Source organism: Canis lupus, chromosome 30, assembly GCF_003254725.2.
Source record: "Canis lupus dingo isolate Sandy chromosome 30, ASM325472v2, whole genome shotgun sequence".
Taxonomy (NCBI): Eukaryota; Metazoa; Chordata; class Mammalia; order Carnivora; family Canidae; genus Canis; species Canis lupus.
Genome location: NC_064272.1, coordinates 22,515,038 through 22,536,675, shown reverse-complemented (window position 1 = coordinate 22,536,675; position 21,638 = coordinate 22,515,038). Strand labels below are relative to the sequence as shown.

Here is a 21,638-nt window from a genome sequence, read left to right as displayed (position 1 = left end):
AAAAAAAGATTTTTATTCATGAGAGACAGAGAGAGAGAGAGGCAGAGACACAGGCAGAGGGAGAAGCAGGCTTCATGTAGGGAGCCCAACCCAACTGTACTTTTTGTTGTGATTATGTAACTAACTGAAATCTACAAACTGAGGAAATATGAATACAAAATGGTAGCCATTTCTATAAGACTAAATTGAATATATTAAGAAGTTGGCCCCAAATCATCATCTAATTATGCGGTAGCTAGACAACCACTAAAGACCAGAGTGGGGTGTCATCAAAGTCTAAAGGAATGTACACAAATGCTTCAAAAAGTATGTTTTCCTATGCCTTTGTATATAAATTTTCCTGCCTAAACTATACTTTTAAGTCACCATCTGTGATTTTCAGATGGTGAATGATAGGTGTGGTTTAAGCAAAAAAGGTAATCTAAAACCCAAATTGCCCCATTCATTAATGGGAGGTCTTGTCTCTACTTTAAGACTAGTGACTGAATGTACATTTATATGTTTTAGTCCTGTCTCAATACATTGTGTTTTAAGCTGTGGTAAAATACATTCAACACAGTATTTACCATCTTAATCATTTTAAGTGTACAACTGAGTAGTGTTGAGTATATTTACACTGTTGTACAACCAATCTCCAGAATTCTTTTCATCTTGCAAAATTTTATAACCAATAAATATTTCTCCATTCTTCCCTCCCTCTAGCCTCTAGCAACTACCATTTTATTTCCTGTCTCTGTGAGTTTTACACACATGGTACTTCATATAAGTGGAATTATACAGTATTTGTCTTTTTGTAACTGTCCTCAAGGTTCATCTATGTTGTAGCATGTGTCCTAATCTCCTTTTTTTCTTTTAAGATTTTATTTATTTGAGAGAGAGAGTGCAAGCAATCATGTGTGCACCCATGTGGGGAAGGACAGAGGAAGCAGGCTCCCCACTAAGCATGAATCCTTATGCGGGTCTTGATTCTAGGGCTCAACAATCATGACCTGATCTGAAGGCAGACGCTTAACCAACTGAGTCACCCTGGCACCCCCAAATTTCCTTTCTTTTAAAGGCTATTCATTGTATGTATATACCACATTTTATTTATCCATTCATCCCTCAAAAGACACTTGGGTTGCTTCCATCTTTTGACTATTGTGAATAATACTGCTATGAGCATGAATGTACAAATATCTGTGACTCTGCTTTTAATTTTGGGGGATACATACCCAGAAGTGGAATTGCTGGATCACATAGTAATTTTTTTTAATTTTTTGAGAAATAAACTGTTTTTAATTAAATGACAAACTACCTGTCACATTCCTGTGGGAAACAGTACTTGTACTCTACTTCAAGTGTTAACACCGATTGACTAGATGATAGGATTAAGGGTGAATGAAGTTTACTGTCTCCTTTTGGCCTACTAGAATTTCTAAATTTCAGTAAGCATTATTAGGCTAACTAAACAACAGAAACATAATATAAAGCTTTTTTTGCTATAACTTTTTCTTGTGAGTATATCACCACAAAGGCTTGAATGTTTTTGGTCCCTAAATATTAGGTAAAGCACTATGGTCTGAATATGCTTTGCCTTCTCAAAATTCATACATTGAAACCTAATCCCCAAAGTGACAGTGTTGGATGGTGGACAGCCTTTGGGAGGTAATTAGGTCCTAAGAGCAGAGCCCTCAAGAATGGGATTAACATCCTTACAAAGAGGCCCAACAAAGGGGATCCCTGGATGGCGCAGTGGTTTGGCGCCTGCCTTTGGCCCAGGGAGCGGTCCTGGAGACCCGGGATCGAATCCCACATCGGGCTTCCGGTGCATGGAGCCTGCTTCTCCCTCTGCCTGTGTCTCTGCCTCTCTCTCTCTCTCTCTCTGTGTGTGACTATCATAAATAAATAAAAATTAAAAAAAGAAAAAAAAAAAGAGGCCCAACATGGCTTCCTGGCCTCCTTCCACCATGTGAGGATACAATAAGAAGCCTGCACTCTAGAAGAGGGTCCTTGCCCAAACTACCTAGTAACTTGATATCCTAAGCTCCAGAACTGTGAGAAATAAATGTTCGTTGTTTAAAAGCAATCCAGTCTGTGGTACTTTGTTATAGTACCTCAAATGAACTAAGACTTCAAGAATAGTTTTCCCTGTACAGGCCAGAGCTATGAGTTCAGGCCCACTAATTAACTTCTTTCTTTTCTTTTTTCTTTTTCTTTCTTTCTTTCTTCTTTCTTTCTTCTTTCTTTCTTTCTTCTTTCTTTCTTTCTTTCTTTCTTTTTTCCTTCTTTCTCTCTTTTCTTTTTTTCTTTTCTTTCTTTCTTTCTTTCTTTCTTTCTTTCTTTCTTTCTTTCTTTCTTTCTTTCTTTCTTTCTTTCTTCTTTCTTGCTTTCTTTCTTTCTTTCCTTCCTCCTTCCTTCCCCTCCCTCCCTCCCTCCCTTCCTTTTTTTCTTTCGTTTCTTTCTGAGAGGCAGGGGAGGAGTAGTGGGAGAGGGAGAGAGAATCCTAAGCAGGCTTTAGGCCCAGCACAGAGATCTCACGACACTGAGATCATGACCTGAGGCAAAATCAAGAGTCGGACACTTGACTGACTGAGCCACCCAGGTGCCCTTTGTTTTAATTTAAAGATGCAAACATGGAAGTTCTTTTTAATGACTGCAAATAAAGATGACAGATAGGTACACGGAAAATTTCTCTAGTGCTTAAGGCAAAGTGCTATGTCCTGAGTAACATTACTAACTTTTCCAGAGAAAAGTGGTAAGGTTCACTAAAGTGTTCCTAGATTTGAGAACCTATCTTCTGACTCTGATTATCAGTGTAATATACTTACACTCTGTAGGCGGCAAGTAAAAATAGGCAGGTGAAATCTAGTTATACTTACTACGATTTCCAAAAACATCCATAGGATAGGACATTAGGCCTTGGCTTTTGAAACTGAGTGTATGTAATTAGTTAATAGCCATAAAATAGGCTATCAAAGATCATCATCTTTGTCGTACCTATGAAGAAGAGATTTGAGACCAAAAAGGAAGTAAATACCAAAGGAAAAGAATTAAAGCAAAGGAAAAGGACACTGTCAGTGAGGGTAGCTAGAGAGGAGGGGGAAAAGAAGGGAAGAACAGAAAGAAAGATTGAGATACAGACTAATTTTCATGTGTTTGGGCAGCCTAAACATGATCTTAGCCAGAGGAACTCCAAGGTCCTTTTTTACAACTGGAATTCTGTAAAAAGCTTAGATATGAAGTCAAGTTCTCAGTTGAAGTAGGGGTAAAATAACTTCAGCGGCTGGTTAATATAACCATAAATTCACTTACTTAAAATGTCCCAATTTAAAAAATATTAGTCAATATTCTAAATCTAAAATTTTGATAATGTGTTAGAAATCTTAGAAATCTAATACATTAATTAATATCATGCATCTAAAAATGGTCTTAATAGCTTATAATTTGTTTACACATAATAATAATTCTTAGTCCTTTCTTTTTTTATCTTTTAATGCCCATAAGTATGCTTAGACCTTTTCTAATCCCATTTCTTTTTGCCTACTTCCCTATCCAAATCATAAGGAATTCCTTTGATGTTAAGTCATTTCTTAAATAAACAGCTGCCTTTTCTTAGAACTAATTTCTAGAACACCTGAATAATCCCCACAAAGTTTTACTATTTTAGTATGGTTTAGATATGAAATAGATCTGGTTGTTTATGCTGTTCTTGTTGTCTGGAGATTCAGTTGCCTGAACTTCCACTGGAGGCAGCAGACTACCCAAGCAACCCCTAGTACACTGACTTCCCAAAAAACTTTGCAAGCTGAGTGGTTAATAAATATTGTAGAGGAAAGAGGTCTTAAGTTAAGGCCCATTCCAAGCTTAAGACTTCCAAAATATGACTTAAAAGCTGAAAACCAGTTCTGACTGCAGAGAAACAGTGTCAAAAGAAAAAGCATGAAAAACAGCAACCTTGATAGAGCTGAAGTGTTTAGACATAAGCCTCAAAAAAGCCCAATCTTACAAAATACTTAGCCATTCACAGTGAGGATAACAAGTAAAAAGAAAATAGAAAAATTGGAACTCCGTTTCTTTTTTGTCTCTGTTCTCTTTGATGAAGTGCTACCAAGGAAAGAAGTACCAAGGATACACTGCTGAAAAGAGAAGAAAAAGTAGAATTGGTGGTAAGAGTCTTTAAATCAAATCTTCTTCATGATAAACACTTAAGTGTCGCTGGAGAAAAGCAATGTACCTCAGAACAATAACTTCTGCCAATGTAAAAACAGATAAACAACAATTTGCAAAATTATTGCATTCTGCAAGTTAAATCTAGAGTAGCTGCAGTACCACTGTATTATATATGTAATCAATACCATCACCAATGAATATCAATGGTTGGAATGTATAAATTCTACAACTGCTTCATTATTCCCAGTTAATTAAGAAATCTTTTTAGAAATAGCATTTTAAGACACACAACTCAGATTAGCAACTTAAAATTTTCTTTGATTATAGATTTTTCAAAATAATATAATAAAAGCCCTTCATATCTAAGTATCAAACTTTTACCAAAGTGGAAAAAAAGAACACTGTTTCATTATTCATTCACATATCCTTGGTAAACTACATTTTAAAAAAGATTTATTTGAGAGAGAAGGAGAGAGTTAGCACGCGGAGGGGCGGAGGGAGAAAAGCAGTTCGCCTGTCCAGCTGGGAGCCCACGACCCATGGGATCATGACCTAAGCAGAAATCAAGACTCAGATGCCCAACTGACTGAGCCACCCAGGCGTGCCAGCATTTTTTAAATATTAGAAAAATGTGTGTGACTTATAAGTATATGCTAAGTATATTATTTAAGAAAATGCTTAGTATAAAATGGAAGAAAAGGAGCCCTCAGACCTACAATTTTTGTTTCTGAGTTTTTTTTATTATTTTTTAAGGGAAAGTTCACATATTTCTTTTTTCTTGGCTTTTTTTTTTTTTTTTAAGACTTTATTTATTTATTCATGAGAGACATGGAAAGAGAGTGAGAGGCAGAGACACAGGCAAGGGAGAAGCAGGCTCCTTGCAGGGAGCCCGATGTGGGACTTGATTCCAGGGCTCCAGGATTACGCTCTGGGCCGAAGGCAGGCGCTCAACCACTGAGCCCCCAGGCGTCCCAAGGTCACATTTTTCTTCTCTAGTATGTAACAGTGTGAGATAATACACTAGAAACTGACAACCATTTTTTAATAGTTTGGAATGCAGAGATAAGAAATACCTATTGATCTGCTAAAAGATGTGACTTAATTATATCATGAGGATATTACTGTTTTATGTTCAAATCCTTGTGGTTCTTATAGACACTGTGACATTATAAAAGATAAAATGTTTCACCAGAGCAAAGAAGCAAACAGTATGGTATTCGGCATAGCCTCCCAGCCTCACTCTCTTCTAATTTCTAGTGTTTTCTGAGATGGTTAAAAAGCTCAGCTTTTGACTTCTGTATGTGTCTCAACTACTCAAAGTGAACTTTAAAAGATGTTTGTAATTTGAGGGCTAGAGTTTAGTAGGTGCAAGAAACACATTTCCTTGCCCTGTATGCTCAGGGAGGGCACATTAGCTAATGTATCAAAGAGATTCTAGCTCAAAATGATAGATAAATGATTTTGACAGAAAAATGTAGAACCCCACATAATTTAATTAATGACATAATTTTACATTTTACCTAAACACAAAAACTAAATTTTAAAAAAGGATCTAAATAATTTCAAAAGAAACTGAAAATAGTCAAACAAACTAAGTTTCTTAGTACAGACTGGTTCAAAAATTTTTTTTTTCTAAAATTTTTTTCCCTCTAACTGAGCTAAAATAGACATCAGTTCTTAACAACAATGCATTTAAACATTTTATAGATTACTAACATTTGGTTACACTGATCATTTTGCCAAAGCATCTTTTGATTTTCTTATTCTCACCAGATAAATTAGACTAAGTATCACAAGAATACATATAAAACTAAGGAACCCGTAGTTAGCAATTTTATTACTGTTTAACAAAACAACAAATCTTATCCTCTACTGTATGTAATATATTTTAGTTAAAAAAATAGGATTCATTGAAAAAATGCTTTGTTTCTATCTTAAATCTTACAAATCCAATTCATCTCAGGGAGAGCTACATTACTAAAATTATGTCTGAAATGACACTGCTTGGCTCCTTCAGGTCTTCAAACTTGAAACATTGGGATACAATAAAGCTGATACAGATAATTTTCCAATCTTAAGAAAGGAAAATTCATTTTAGACATTCCTCTAAAAATAATATAAGCTTATGTAAACCATGATTTTAAAATAATGTGCAATATACTCAGAAATTGTTTCCATAGCATTTTACAAAGAGACTGCACAGAATTCATTTTTTTGAACAATCTTTCCTTCTTTGTTTACTTCTTTATATTTTGCTTCTTTAAAAAAATGTTCTTTTTCCAATTACAGGGAGGAAATAAAAAGAAATGCAACTCTTTTATGTAAAGTAAATCCATCTGGATGTTTGCTGCATCCCATACTATAAACCTGTGATCCCCAACCAGAATGAGTTATAGTAAAGCTGCAGGCAAAATTGTCTCCATATACCACAATCCATTATCCCTGTCAAGTTAATGTTCCATGTTGAGCCATATGGCACGGGTACACATTCAACAAAGGAAATTCCTTAAACTTGTTATAATCAGCACTTGCAGTCATCCAAAAAACTGACATAAACAGCTTTATTGTGTTTAGTGCATTTCAGTTAATATCCATGACAAAAACAGGAAACAGTACAGGAAAAGGAGGAGGAATGTGGGGGAGCAGAGTTATTAAAAAAAACTGTACATTTTATAATTAGATTTTTTTTTCCTAAGCAAGTGATTTTCAATTACAGTAAGCTCCAACCTCTTGACATTGATCCAATGGGCTATATTTAATAGACAAAACAAAACAAAGTGTAATGACATTAATTTTCCATGGTATGAACAAACCTAAATCTTAAAAGTCTTAGATTCATTTAAAGCAGTTCTGGCAAAATAAGGAATAATTTAAATTTTCATGTTTGTTTTCTTTCTACAGTTGTCTCTTAATTGCTAAAATCTAACTGTGCTTCATTAAAAAATAAGGTAATTTAAATAAAGTGTCTTTATATGCATTAAGTGTAGGTCACAGATGAATCGAGGGCTCCCAGAAGCCTTTGGTACCTGGCACAGCCCAGCACATCAAACTCTAGTCAAGGTACAAGTAGAGCAGAACTTCATTTCAGCCCCCGCAGTGACAACAATAAAACGCTGAGAAAACACACTATCAAATACTGAACTCAGCATCAATTTCTGTTAATTACAGCCTTGTCAGCAACGTGATTATTCAAACAACTCATGCAAATGTTAATGAGGCCTTATTTGCATATTTATTTTTTCCTTTGTTGAAATGTCATTGATTATTACATTCTACTATGATGAATGTGGCTGATGATGTGCTCTGATATGTAATTAGTCATTAGGTGGAATGAATAGATCAATTATGAAAAAGGACTAAGATTAAGAAATATCAAACAAGACCGCCCAATATAACTATAGAATCTTTTTTAAAAAGAACCTAATAAATAATTTCTTGACATTTAAACTGCAACATCAGTAGTTTTCAATAAATAAACCACTACTTTTGTGAGGTTAAATGAAGGCTTAAAATACATCAGTACTTTGATAATCCAATTATGATCATAGAAACCATCTTTTAAAAAATTGCAAACCATCTCAAGTGGCATGTCAGAACAACAAACAGCAAAAAAGAGATTTTGCTTTAGACCTGCACAAATTAGAAAGATATAAAATATATTTTAAGGTCAAAAGAGGAGTATAACATCCTAGAGAGAAAGTGTAGGAACCTCACAGAGAACAACTACTTTCATAAGAACAAGGCAAGCAAAAACAAACTCCTTCAAATCCCAATTTGTTCTTAGAGGAAAAGGATTATTTAGCCTCTGAAACTGTTTGCTGTAACTATCCAGCCAGTACTTGCTATTCACAGATGAAAAAAAAAAAAAAAAAACCACATTACTGCAGACCAGATGGGAACATTCCACATGACCAAACCAATCAATCACCTCGGTGGGGCGCAGGTGCAACACAGCCGTGTAGCAACACACCATTTCACAGTCTATCGGGCACAAACACATGGCCACCAATCAATGGCACCCTGAGGACCTCAGAGGGGGCAGGCTCTCTGGAGTCTTACTGGTCCATGCCTGATGACTTCATAATCACACATCATTTCATTCACTAGAGGATACAAACTAGCATTCTAATAACCTTCTACTGAAAATGGTCATGTTGTGCATATTAATACAGTGCTGTTTGGAGTGAAGCAACTGACTTTACACGGCAGGCTAGGCAAGGCATGCAGGGCTGAAACAACCTGAAGCTAGAAACTTCCTATTTGAAGATGGCTGTTCTGTTGAGGCTGAGATCAATGGCAACATGATTCATTCTGCCACGTCAAAGTTGGCATGCAAGGCTCGTATCCTATACAAAGCAACTGTTAAACAATAGTATGCTTGAAGAGATAAAGGACAAAGGAGGAGGAAAATAAAAAGAGAAGTTGGTAATTGTGTATGAAGGACAAAAAGGTTCTACATTTTTCTAAAATAACCTAACTAAAATTGAACTGCAAATAAAAATTAAGTGACCATGCATAAAAGAAACTTAGATGTATGTATTGGCTTTGTTTTCCTCACATTTTTCCAGGCTTGAGGGGTGACTCTGTATAGTGCCTAATCACAGGAGATGATACACAGAACAATTTCCAGCAAACACTGCTATAATTCTGTTAGGTAGCATTCACAGAGCTCCTGTTGGCTCCTTTTCAGAGAGGTTGTAGGGACAGTTATCCTGGATAACTGCGTATTTTTGAATAACTGATTCACTATAAATCATATAGAGATAACCTAATCTAAATAGAAAAACAAGGAAAAATATGCTTCATCCTAAAAAAGCAAACTTGTCAACTCAAATCTTCAGTAGAACAAGGCCAGGCATACATCTGTTTTTAAACAGCAGATTTCTTTGATAATTCAGAGGGCAGTTTGGGACCTTACAGGTCCTTAAATCCCATTAGGAACATCAATCATTGGAGTCAGGGTTCATGTGGAAAACAGTGCAAGACATGTAGCAGAGTCTAAACTGACCCTTTGACAATACCAAAAGTTGGCTTGGGTGATTAAATTTTGATGCTATATTCTTATCATTTTGACTCTCACAAAGACAACATATAGCAAATCTAATTACATTTCTGATTTGGATATATAGGTGTTTACTTATAGGTGGATATATATAGGCGTTTACTTATTTATAGATCTAAATTTCATGCTGTGTCCACATTCAGCCAATAGTGATTATATCTTCTGTAGTTTAAAAGAATAATTTATACATTCTATGAAAATATACCTACTATAATAGAGGTTCTTTTGGGAAAGAAATCTAGTGATTAGTCAAAAAAAGGTATTATTCTACAAAGAGACAGCTGGTAAGGTAATTTCACTGGTGGTTTACTACATATCACTTACTTTAAAAGCATGCAAAATTTATTTCCAAAGGAAATATGTTAGACTACCAGAGGATATAAGATTCAAAGTCAGAAGACTATGATTATAGCTCAAATTCTTACTAATTAGTTGTTTAGCCCTCATCAGATCGGATATGCTGATGACTTCGATGTATTAATTTGTAGAGTGACTGGATTAGAGAGAACCTTGAAGTTTCTCCTAATTTATGATCTCCCTTTGTGGCCTGACATCTTTAAAGGCTCTGTCTAGCAGTTTTCAGAGTACCACATAAGGAAGAATAGAGATCAGGTATGCCAGTTCCAAAAATCTACAGGGAAGCAAAATAAAATGTGCTTATTGTTATAATGAGCAAGCAGTCATTCAAATGGATAACATGAGGTCCCTCCTAGGAAGACACAAAAGACAACCATCTCTTTGGCTTATGGAAGTATACGTAAAGAAGTCAATATTTAAGTTGAAGTTTGTTTGTTCCCCAAACAGAATAACAATACCAAATTTGTATCATATTACTATTCCCTCCCCTAAACAATAAAACTAAAAAGGAGCATAAAACCTTTCCAAACAATCTTTGAGCTAAAGTTTTCTGAAGTGACTCACACAGAGGCTAAGGTTTCTTAGCAGTAGCCTTGCTGAATCTAAAGATAATGTAGATTAAACCACCTATTTTACAGAAAAAGAGAAACATGAAGAGTGGTAACTGGCCTCAGTCTATCAGTAGGAGCGGAAACATCACTCAAAGCTGTTACCACCAGGCCTATCTTTGGGTGACCACCAAAACACACTTTCTCTCTTTCTTGATCCCAAGTTCAATCCTAAGTAGAAGTACCTATATTAGAATCTTTTCCCTCAAAGACACAGAAAATATATTATTAAAAACATGCCTGACAATAATGCTTTGAAAAGCAAAGTGAAAAACCATACTTTTACTTTTTAATCACTATGAATACAAAATGGTCTTTAAAGACATTGCAGAGAAAGGTTAGGAGCTCTGGGGTCAGACAGTATTTGGTTTGTTTGTTTATTTATTTATTTATTTATTTATTTATTTATTTATTTATTTATTTATTTATTTAAAGATTTCATTTATTTATGCATGAGAGACAGAGAGAGGGGCAGAGACATAGGCAGAGGGAGAAGCAGGCTCCATGAAGGGAGCCCAATGTGGGACTCGACCCCAGGACTACAAGATCACACCCTGAGCCTAAGCCAGATGCCTAACCGCTGAGCCACCCAGGCGTCCCCAGTATTTGGTTTGAATGCCACTTCCATGACTTACTAATTTTGTTTGTGATTTCTGGACTAATTTCCTCAACTCTCTCAACCTCAATTTCCTGATTTGCAAAAGATAAGTAATAATACAGGCAATACCTATACCTCAGGAGTTGTGAAGATTAATTGAGCCAATGCATGTACTGATGCTGTATGTCTAACACACAGCAAGTAATAAAATTTTTTGTATCATTTAATATTAATAAAAACATTAATTTGAAAGTACCAAAATTAGGAGTAATATCTTTTTTTTAAAATTTTTATTTATTTATGATAGTCACACAGAGAGAGAGAGAGAGAGAGAGGCAGAAACACAGGCAGAGGGAGAAGCAGGCTCCATGCACTGGGAGCCCGACGTGGGATTCGATCCCGGGTCTCCAGGATCGCGCCCTGGGCCAAAGGCAGGCGCCAAACCGCTGCGCCACCCAGGGATCCCAGGAGTAATATCTTTAATGCTCTAGTTTAGTTCATAACAGTACTGATCCCAACTCTGTTGTTTAAAAAAATAATACTTCAGAAGAAAACAGAAGGTTCTCTTATAGTATACAACAATTAGTTGCAGGTGTTGATCAATATACTTAACTGGCCCCTTGACAAAACATCCTAGGAAACCTGAATTAGGAAAATTTACCAAAATAGTAAAGGTTTCTGCTTTTGTCTAGAAAGAGCTCTCCCTTTACTTTCTCTAGGTTAGCTGTATAAAAAATATTTTTTTTAAAGAAAGTTGGTCAATCTATACCACAAATGACAGATGTGGCTTCTCTAGAATCCACAAAAACCAAAAATGGTCAATGAAATATCAGTTCACTAAAAAACTACTTTTTTTTTTCTTTTAAGATTTTATTTATTTATTCATGAGAGACACAGAGAGAGGCAGAGACACAGGCAGAGGGAGAAGGAGGCTCCACGCAGGGAGCTTGACATGGGACTCGATCCTGGGTCTCTAGGATCACACCCTGGGCCGAAGACGGCACTAAACTGCTGAGCCACCCGGGCTGCCCAAAAACTACATTTAAAAACAGGTGGGTTAAAGATAACATCATGATCTGGAAACCAGTTTCTCAACTATTTTAGTTGAACTATCATTTGGTGGTCATGTTTAGACATTCCAAAAGTGAGCCTTTCATCCATCTTTTTTTTTTTAAAGATTTTATTTACTTGTGGGGGAGAGAGGTAGAGAGGAAGGAGAGAATCTTAAGCAGACTCCCTGCTGAGCCTGGAGTCCAATGTGGGGCTCAATCACAGGACCCGGAGATCATGACCTGAGCTGAAACCAAGAGTCAGACATTTAATTGCCTGAGCCATCCAGGTACCCTGAGCCTTTAATCTATTAAGAGACATTTTATCCTAGAGAGGTGAAAGTTTAAGAGAGCCTTATATTTATAAAGGTACAGCACATTTTAAATTGATCCAAAGAGAGAGCTGAATAAATTAAATTCCTTGAAAAGTTTATTTTTTTTTTTTAATTAGCTACATTTGCTTGTATAGTGAAGCTATAAAAGACAATATCATGTAATTAAGTTTACCTACTCAAGGTAGTCATTTCACAGTGGAGGCAGGTTTCCAGTAGGGGCAAAAGGAGGAACTGTTAGGAATAGTATTGAATCTAGTAGGAATCAGAAAGACCTGGATTTGAATCTAGCACTGGAGAGCTAAATGGCAAATGAACTCTGGTGAATTATTTGCTCTCTTTCTCTCTCTCTCTAAGCCTCAATTTCTGCATCTGTGAAATTGGAAGTGAGGTGGAAAAAGAAACAAACATTTAATAAATATCTTTTAAGCGTTAGATCCTATGCTGGGCACTACATACATCCTTCTATTACATCAACCTCAAGGATACAACAGAGCCAGAATTACTGTCTCTACTTCAGAGATTAAAGTACCACGTCTCAAAGAGACATTTTTCCAAAGATACACAAGTAATCAGCACACAAAATGATGCTTACTACCATTAGTCATTAGGGAAATGAAAATCAAAACCTCAATGAAGTTTTCACACCCGCTAGGATGGCTAAATAAAAAAGACAAATGTTGGCAAGGATGTGAAGAAATTGAAACCCTCATAAATTGCTAGTAGGGCTGTAAAATGGTGCACAGCCACCTTAGAAAGCAGTCTGGCAGTTCCTTAAATGGTTAAACATATAGCTACAGTACTCAGCAATTCTTCTCCTAGGTATATTCTTAAGACATATGAAAACCTTTCCATACAAACACTATATGTCAAGGTTTGTAGCAACATTATTCATGATGGCCAGAAAGTAGAAACGAGTCTCCATCAATTGATGAATGGATAAGTGAAATGTAATACCTTCATACAATGCAATATTCAGCATAAGAAAAAATGAACTATTATTGATACAGGCTGCAACATGGGTGAACCTTGAAAATATTATGCTAAGTGAAAAAAGCCCATCTCAAAAGACCACATATTATATGATTCTGTTTATATACAATGTCCAGAATAGGCAAATCCACAGTGATAGACAGATTAGTGGTTGCGAGAGGGTGGGTGTTGGGGTAACGAGGACTTTTAAAACAGGTACAGGGTTTCTTCATAGAATTAGATAGTAATAATGGCTGTACAACTCTGGGAATATACTAAAAACCACTGAATTGTGTATTTTATTTTATTTTTTAAGATTTTATTTATTCATGACAGACACAGAGAAAGAGAGAGGCAGAGACACAGGCAGAGGGAGAAGCAGGCTCCACGCAGGGAGCCTGACGTGGGACTTGATCCCAGGTCTCCAGGATCACACCCTGGGCTGAAGGCGCTAAACCGCCGGGCCACCCGGGCTGCCCTGAACTGTGTATTTTAAAAGGGTGAATTTTATGGTATGTAAATTCTATCTCAACAAAGCTATTATTAAAACATACTGAGATTCAAAATTTAAAGCCCCTCCTACAGGGTTACAAATATTAAATGAATGAAACTTAAGCACTCTTGCATGGTGCCTGTGGGACACATTGAAGGTTCTTAATGAAAAGTGACCTTCTTTTCCCTTTGTCAAATGCAGGAACAATAGAAATTAAATATGATTTTGTTTCTAACCTAATAGCTTAATAAAGCTACCCAATTCTTGTCATCTGATAAGCAAAAAGGAGTAGAACTACATGTTTGTAGGTATACAGTACAGCTAGGAAAACTAGTACAAATCTATCATTAGTACGGAAAAAAATGGACTTAACTACCCAACCCACATCTAAAGCTGACCTAGATGAAGGGGGTTAAGAATACACTGATCTTGATGAGCACTGAGTAATATACAGAATTGTTGAATCACTATACTGTACAGTGGAAACTAATTTAACACCATAGATTACCTCTACTGGAATTAAAATGAGAAAAAGAGGGGCACCTGGGTGGCTTAGTCGGTTAAGCGCCTGCCTTCGCTCAGGGTCCTGGGATTGAGTCTGGAGTTGAGCTTTCTGCTCAGCAGGGAACCTGCTTCTCCCCTCCCTCTGCCTGCTGCTCCCCCTGCTTGTTCTCTGATGGATAAATAAAATCTTTAAGAAAAATAAAATAAAATTAGAAAAAGAAAGTATAGAATGTCTAGTTATAGACATTCTCAAAGAATTCCTCCTAAATCTGTGTCAGCAATCATCTCAGGAATTATGGAACTGCAGCCATGAACATCAATTCCTTTTTAAAAAAGAAATACTATTATTCAAATGAATTTGGTAAGCTCTAATTTAAATCACTCTAGTTTCAAAATTGGATAGATATTTTGAGGTGCAGGAAAGCACTTATTTTTTAAATTTCAAAACAAGAAAGCAAAAAAGTTGTGTCATGTGCTATCAGATAGCTCTCCTGAAAACTGGTAACATAGATTAAAACAGTGTAACAAGCAGGTCCTCATATGCCAATTAATCAGCCAGGTGATAGTTAGGAATAGACAGGGAGACCTCTCCCCATGGGGTACCATTATCTGAAGGAAGAGTTCTCTATATTTACTGTTATATCTTCACTGTAAGTGACCACTGAATTACTTGGCAAATAGTTTTACTATTGATTACTATATTCTCATATTCATTTATTCTGTAATTCACAAATATTTCTCAAACTCAGTAAGAGTTCCTGCTTTGTTTAAATCAATGTGGAAAGCACCAGAAAAATACTGTTTAAAAGCCCTAAACCTAACAATTCTCTACACAAATGGTGACAGAATTTATATAATAAAAATAACTCTCCCCAAAAAAGCCTTTTACTCGTGTGATCTGTGGATGACCAAAAAACTGTTAATATTGAAAATTTTCCTTAATCATCTTTGTCTCTTCCAAGGTTAGCAGAACTTCTTTTACATAAGTGTTTTATAAATGTTTACAGAATGCATGAATGAAAAAAGAGAGGAAAGAAGAGTAGAGGGGAGAATAAGAATACATTTATTGTTTTGATTTGTTTTCATGAAAAAGGGCCCTAACTCTTCACCCTGCTTTACCCCCTGCTAACACACTAAATAGACTGCCACACTGGACTCCTATAATTATAGCCAATTCAAAGATCTATAGTTATCCTGTGTTGTCCTATCACAGGAAATTTCCATTAAACATTAACAAATATGTAGCATAGAGATCCCCACTGTGACCTTTTTGGACCTACTGTGGGGACTAAATGATCAGAAATCACGCAAAACTGGTAGATGCAATCTGGTTTAGGGCACACTAATGAAGAAGAAAGATGGGATTTGACCAAGCAGCCAAAGGCCAACATTATCAGAGAAACAAATTTAACTTCAAGCAACTGAGGCTTCTTTAATATATAGATCAAGGGGAAGGAGTAGTTTTGAGTTTTGTTTCTTTTAGCAACATACATGAGCAATGATTAATTGAGACAGAGTATATTAAATTCAAGGGGAAGGTAAGTGATATTTTAAAATCTGAAAACAAATATTTCAGTATACCTTTTTGGTTTTATAGATAAACAGAATGAAAAGCTCAATGAAATTTTTGCTAATAAGAATATAAAGTTGAGGGATCCCTGGGTGGCGCAGCGGTTTGGCGCCTGCCTTTGGCCCAGGGCGCGATCCGGGAGACCCTGGATCGAATCCCACGTCGGGCTCCCGGTGCATGGAGCCTGCTTCTCCCTCTGCCTGTGTCTCTGCCTCTCTCTCTCTCTCTGTGTGACTATCATAAATAAATAAAAATTTAAAAAAAAAAAGAATATAAAGTTGATACCACAAGTAGTCATTTTTGGGGAAAAAAACACTGTACTAGGATAAATTATAGTAGATCATTAAGGTCTCTAATATAAAACAGATTCTTTTTTCTTTTTTTGTTTATTTATGTATGTATGTATGTATTTATTTATTTATTTATAAGAGTGCAACCAGGAGGAGGAGTAGAGAGAGAGGGACAAGTAGACTCCATGCTCTGAGCACAGAGCTTAACATAGGTCTCAATCCCACCACCCTGAGATCATGACCTGAGCCAAAATCCATTGTCATCCGCTTAACTGACTTATTAGCCACCCAGCTGCCTCAAAACATTAGATTCTTTATATATAAAATGTGTGATAAACCTAAAAGTTAAAAGACACTGTATTAATTGGAATTATTAGTGGATTTCACATCTTTTCTCCAATTGTAGTGTTCTGTATGTGAAGAAAACAAGCTAAAAATAGTTCTTATTTACAACCATGCTACAAAGATACACATCTTTTACTTAATGGTTATAAAATAATTGAACACTAGGATAAAAAATAAAGAAGAAATATTTTTTTAAAGTATAGTGCACTCTACACCTATCAAAAACATCACAAGTATAGGGGCGTCTGGGTTGCTGCCTTCAGTTCAGGTCATGTTCCCTGAGTCCTAGGATTGAGGCCCATGTCATGCTCCCTGCTCAGTGGGGAGTCCGTTTCTCCCCCTCCCTCTGCTCCAACCCCCTGCTCATGCTCATACTCTGTGTCTCTCTCTCAAATAAATGAAATCTTAAAAAAAAAAAAAAAAACCAAAACCCAAACATCACAAGTATTAAACTCATCGATGTAAAGGGAGAATTTACTGCTTTCTACAAATTCACTGAGTTCAAAAGTAATAAAGTAAAACTTAACTGGTTTTACCTAACTAGTCGTAGAAACACAGCTGCTCAGAAATTCAGTTAGTCTGGTGTTTTAGAGTTTAAAGACAAATGCAAAGTAATTGTCTATTATTTCATGAGTACCACTGCTCACTCTAACTATAGGTTTTCCCAGGATAATGATAAAATATGAATCACTCCATTTGTGGCTTGTCTTAAGTTAACTGGGAACATATTACCAATTATAAAAGTAGTTATATGACTTACTTAGGCTTATCAGCTGGATCCACTACAATAAAAATTTTAAAATATTATAAAAAGTCTTTAGCTTCTGTTTTATTTTAGGCTCTTCCAAGGGAGAAAGAAGAGTAGGGCCAGTTACACTTCAGCCTTCAAATCACACCTAGTATCCTCAGGTTTCCATGCACACAGAGGCCCCAAATAATTTTCCATAGAGACTGGGCTAGGCAACACTGCCAGATCTTGGAGTGGTGGCTGAACCTGGGCATGCAAGCTCAGTTATCTGTCCCTTGTGGGATCTGCATCACTACCCCATTTGATTTTCCCACCCAGTTGGGATTTTCCCACCCAGTACTTCTGCTGAGGTACTACTTAGCCATAAGTGGGGGGAAAAAAAGAAATATAACTAGGATGTGGCCAATCTAAGAAAAAATGAATAGTCTGAGACTCAACTCTTTGTCTCTGGTGAAATGCCAGCAAGTGCAGCGACATGATATTAGCATTGGGAGGCCAGCACAGGGGACTTCCTGGGACATGGCCACCTGTGTTTTCTTCATTTTTTGTGGAGGAAATGCAGCTGTCATCTGTACCACCTGGGAAGCCTGGGAACACTCATGGCATCAGTCTGATATGCTACATATAAAGAGGGCACCAATCAGGGATGCCTGGGTGTCTTAGCAGTTGAGCACCTAACCCTGGCTCAGGGCATCATCCCGCGGTTTCAGGATCAAGTCCCACATCAGGCTCCCTGCCTGGAGCCTGCTTCTGCCTCTACCTGTGTCTCTGCCTCTCTTTCTCTCTCTCTCTCTCTCTGTGTCTTTCATGAATAAATAAAAATCTTAAAAAACAAAAAAAGAGGGCACCAATCATGCTGGCTAAGAGGAAGTCTGACAGACGGCCCTGAATTCTAGATAGGACAACCACACAATCAAAAACACCTAAGTGGGGCAGTCCTGGTGGCTCAGCGGTTTAGCGCCACCTTTGGCCCAGGGCATGATCCTTGAGACCCGGGATCGAGTCCCACGTCGGGCTCCCTGCATGGAGCCTGCTTCTCCCTCTGCCTGTGTCTCTGCCTCTCTCTCTCTATGTGTGTCTCTCATGAATAAATAAGTTAAATGTTTAAAAAAAACAAAAAAACACCTAAGTGCACTGGTTCCCAAAGTCCCCAGCCAGTCTCAGATGAACTTCAGCGTAATTACCCATAGCTATTCTAATAGTTTCTTCACATCTTCGTCTGCTCCCCCACACCAAGTTAAGTCATTGAAAAAGAAAATGATGCATCTTTGTGGAACAAAGTGAAAGCAGAAACACAGAAACTAAAGTATGTGAGAATCTCCAAAAGAACATACTGGAAAATTAGCAGCATTTGCAATAAATAGAAACCCTTCCTGTCCTAGACCCTGAGCATAAGGTCTGCTTCTCCTTTGACAGGAAAACACAAAAGAATTAGAAATGTGGTAGAGATAGGTCAGCAGCAAAAGGGGATTATATTATCTACCTAATGAGAAAAGAAGAAAAAAGACTGAAAAAGCATTGGAAAGGAACTCAAAGTTATGGTATACAAAGTTATTTAACTCTGTAACACTAACCCAAAGAAATAATTTCAAGAAATTAAAGTATTTAACAGTCTTTAGCAATGGTTTCAGCTTCAAAATAAAGCTCGCTGTTTAAAAAAATTACATTAAATATGTACTTTCTTACAAAGCTCTCAGACTTTCATTCACTCACTTGATTTATATTGCCAAAGCCATAGAGATAAAAATTTTTCAGACATATCAAAGATCTAAAGTTTAAATTTAACAAGAAAAATACACATAAAAGCAGGCTTTAGTAATAATTTTATCTATCATACTTGTGAATGACATCTCTCTTTTTTGCTCTGATCTGTTGCTATTTTAGCATTTAAGTGTTCGATTTTCTCATCCACTCAACCTCATCTCCATTATAATAACTTAAGATTCCTTTCCATTAAATCATTTTAAATTGCTATTTTTAGTCAGTTTGTCCTGCTTAATTTAAAAATATAACAAGGCTATTGTTGTTCTTCACTCAAAATTCTTCCAAATAACTTTCTTAGGTGGACAAAATCTCTTCAAAATCTCTAGTGTTTTCCTATAGCTAATGAACACATCCTCAAACTTATCAGCCTCATATTCACAAGACTTAGTTTATGATCAGTTAAAAGAGGTACACTGACCATACACTCTCCTGAAAAGTAAACTCCAAGTGTAATTTTATTTAAATGATATAATCTAAAAATCCTAATGAAAATAAAAACAGGAAAGAAAATGAGAGGGGTAATTGGTTCTTTGGGTGGTTCTATGTGATGCTGAGAAACTATATCAACAGTACAGTGCTGTGTTTGAGTATGGACTTTGGAGTCAGAGAGAATAGAGTTCTACTTCCTGATTCATAACTTAATGGCTGTTGAGGCAAGTTTGCTAGTTGAAAAAAAAAAAGTTTGCTAGTTGACTTCTTAAATGTGTTCCTTTACTCATAAAACAATACCATTGTAGGAAATGAATAAAATGATTAACATAAACACTTCTCACAATATCTGGCCTACAGCTATGTGCTGAACAAATGACAATTATTGATATACAACCATTTATTAGAAGTACATTCCTTCTTTTTTCTTGCTTTTGGTTTTGACACAAATAAAATCAAAGCTCTGTGATAGCACTTCAGAAAACCAAATATGTTCCTCTTCTCAGAATGCCTAAGGTCTGATGAAGGAGATTTGAAGTTATAATGTAAGGCAAATTTCACATTTTCTTAAAGGTGCTATGGGAAAGATAAAAATGAGGGAAAAATCAAGTAAGGCCTTTTAAAGGAAATTATATTTGAGCAGGACTATAAAGCATGGGCAGGTATTCTGCAGAAGGAGACAGGGAGATGAGAAGCAGAAAAATGAAAACCTTTTAAGATTGTATAGCCTATAGGAGACAATTAGTAAATGCTGGCTAAATATATAATGTATAAAAAAAATATATATAATGTATGAATAAAAATCTCTATTCTGGTCTTACCTATGAACATAATGTGTTCATTAATCATAATAAAAATTAACAACTCCACAAAACTCCAAAGAGTCCCTCTCAAATACTCTAGGAACAATGGAGCTGAAGAACCTATTATTCAAATCAACTTGGTAAGCTCATACAATTGTGTTAATTTCAGAAAGAACATAGTTAGCTAGTTACCAAAAATTATTTATTCTGTAAGTAGTGACAAAGTGGCTCTACCCCATCAGTAAGGTTGTGCTTTAGCTTTGTCCTACACTAGCAGAGGGACTTCAATTTTTCTGTCAGTTACAAATCTCACTAGTAAATGTCATCATTTATAAACAGCTTCTGGAGCTCATGTCAGCTCCAGACTACATTTTAAAGAATTCTACTTCTTCAAGTTTCAAAAAGTGACATCTATAAAACTCCTGCTCCAGATTACCTTTCAGTATCAGCTCATTTGCAGAGCAGAGACAAAAGGCATTTTCTGAGCCCACTTAACAATTCTTCTAGGCTATCATTAAGGAAGTTACCTGATTTCCAAGGACACTATATGACTGCTCATTCAAAGTATCTCTCACAGGAGTAGTATTTAGCAAAAATATTCCTAAGAGAAGTATCACTCTCACAGCTACTAAGTGTAGGCATAAGGCATGGCATAGGCATAAGGCACACCAACATAAATGTGTTAGCATTGTATTCTTCAAGACATTGGCTAAGCTTTGTGGGTGATGAGATATGCAAGCAAGTAATTATAACACAAGTTGAAACAGAGAGCTGTAAGTAATGAGAACTCATTAATGGCAGGGATCATTTACCTTATCTATAGTTTAAATATAACTTGACAAATAATTATTGAGCATCTGATGTATATCAGGTACTGGAAAGGGCCCAGGGGGGGACAATTCTTCAAGACATCCCATCCCCAAGAAACTCCCAGTCTGAAGCAAGTGCACATAAATAGCATATTTCAATGTGACAGGTACAGGATGCCACAGACACAGAGAAAAGGAGATTGAGTCCAAAAAGGGAGTTTAGGCAAGGCCTCTTGGAAAAACTACAGTATGAGTTGAAAATTCCAGGAGGTTAGGTAATGTATACCCAAGCAGCTAACATAGAAATGAAATTAAGTTTTGAAATGAAGTTGTAGAATTAAAGAGAGGTATGGAGGGCATTTCAGTTAGAGGAAATACTGTGAGAAAAAGCATGCAAACATGAAATAGTTCAAACTAAGCAAGTAACTATAGGCAGGTAAATAGTATTGGAACCTAAGGCTCAGGCAGAAAGCAATTGGCATACGGATGATGTTCTAATGCTCTGGATTTCACTGAGGTTCTGAAACAGAAGCAAGGTTGGTAGTCAAAAATGCTTAATGTAGCAATGTAAATAATTCATTGACTTTATTTTTCAAGAGATACAAACTACTACCAAGAAGAAGAGAAAGAGATGAATTCCTATTTTGGACTGCTAAGAGACCACACATGGTGAGAATTTATTAAACTATCTGGTAAGTCAATGACGTTGTGATAACACTGCTCATTCATCTATGAGTTACAATGTTCCAAAAT

At 36.3% G+C, this 21,638-nt stretch overlaps 1 protein-coding gene and 1 long non-coding RNA gene across 10 annotated transcripts in view; both read right to left on the bottom strand.

Moving 5' to 3' along the window:
- Positions 1–21,638, bottom strand: part of TCF12 (transcription factor 12) — a 367,303-nt gene that overhangs the window by 143,302 nt on the left and 202,363 nt on the right. The window lies entirely within an intron of this gene.
- Positions 1,083–8,244, bottom strand: LOC125754091 (uncharacterized). Its single transcript, XR_007407472.1, has 2 exons — positions 8,081–8,244; positions 1,083–6,901 (listed from the first exon to the last, which is right to left on the bottom strand). It is a non-coding gene; the product is annotated as an uncharacterized LOC125754091 (long non-coding RNA).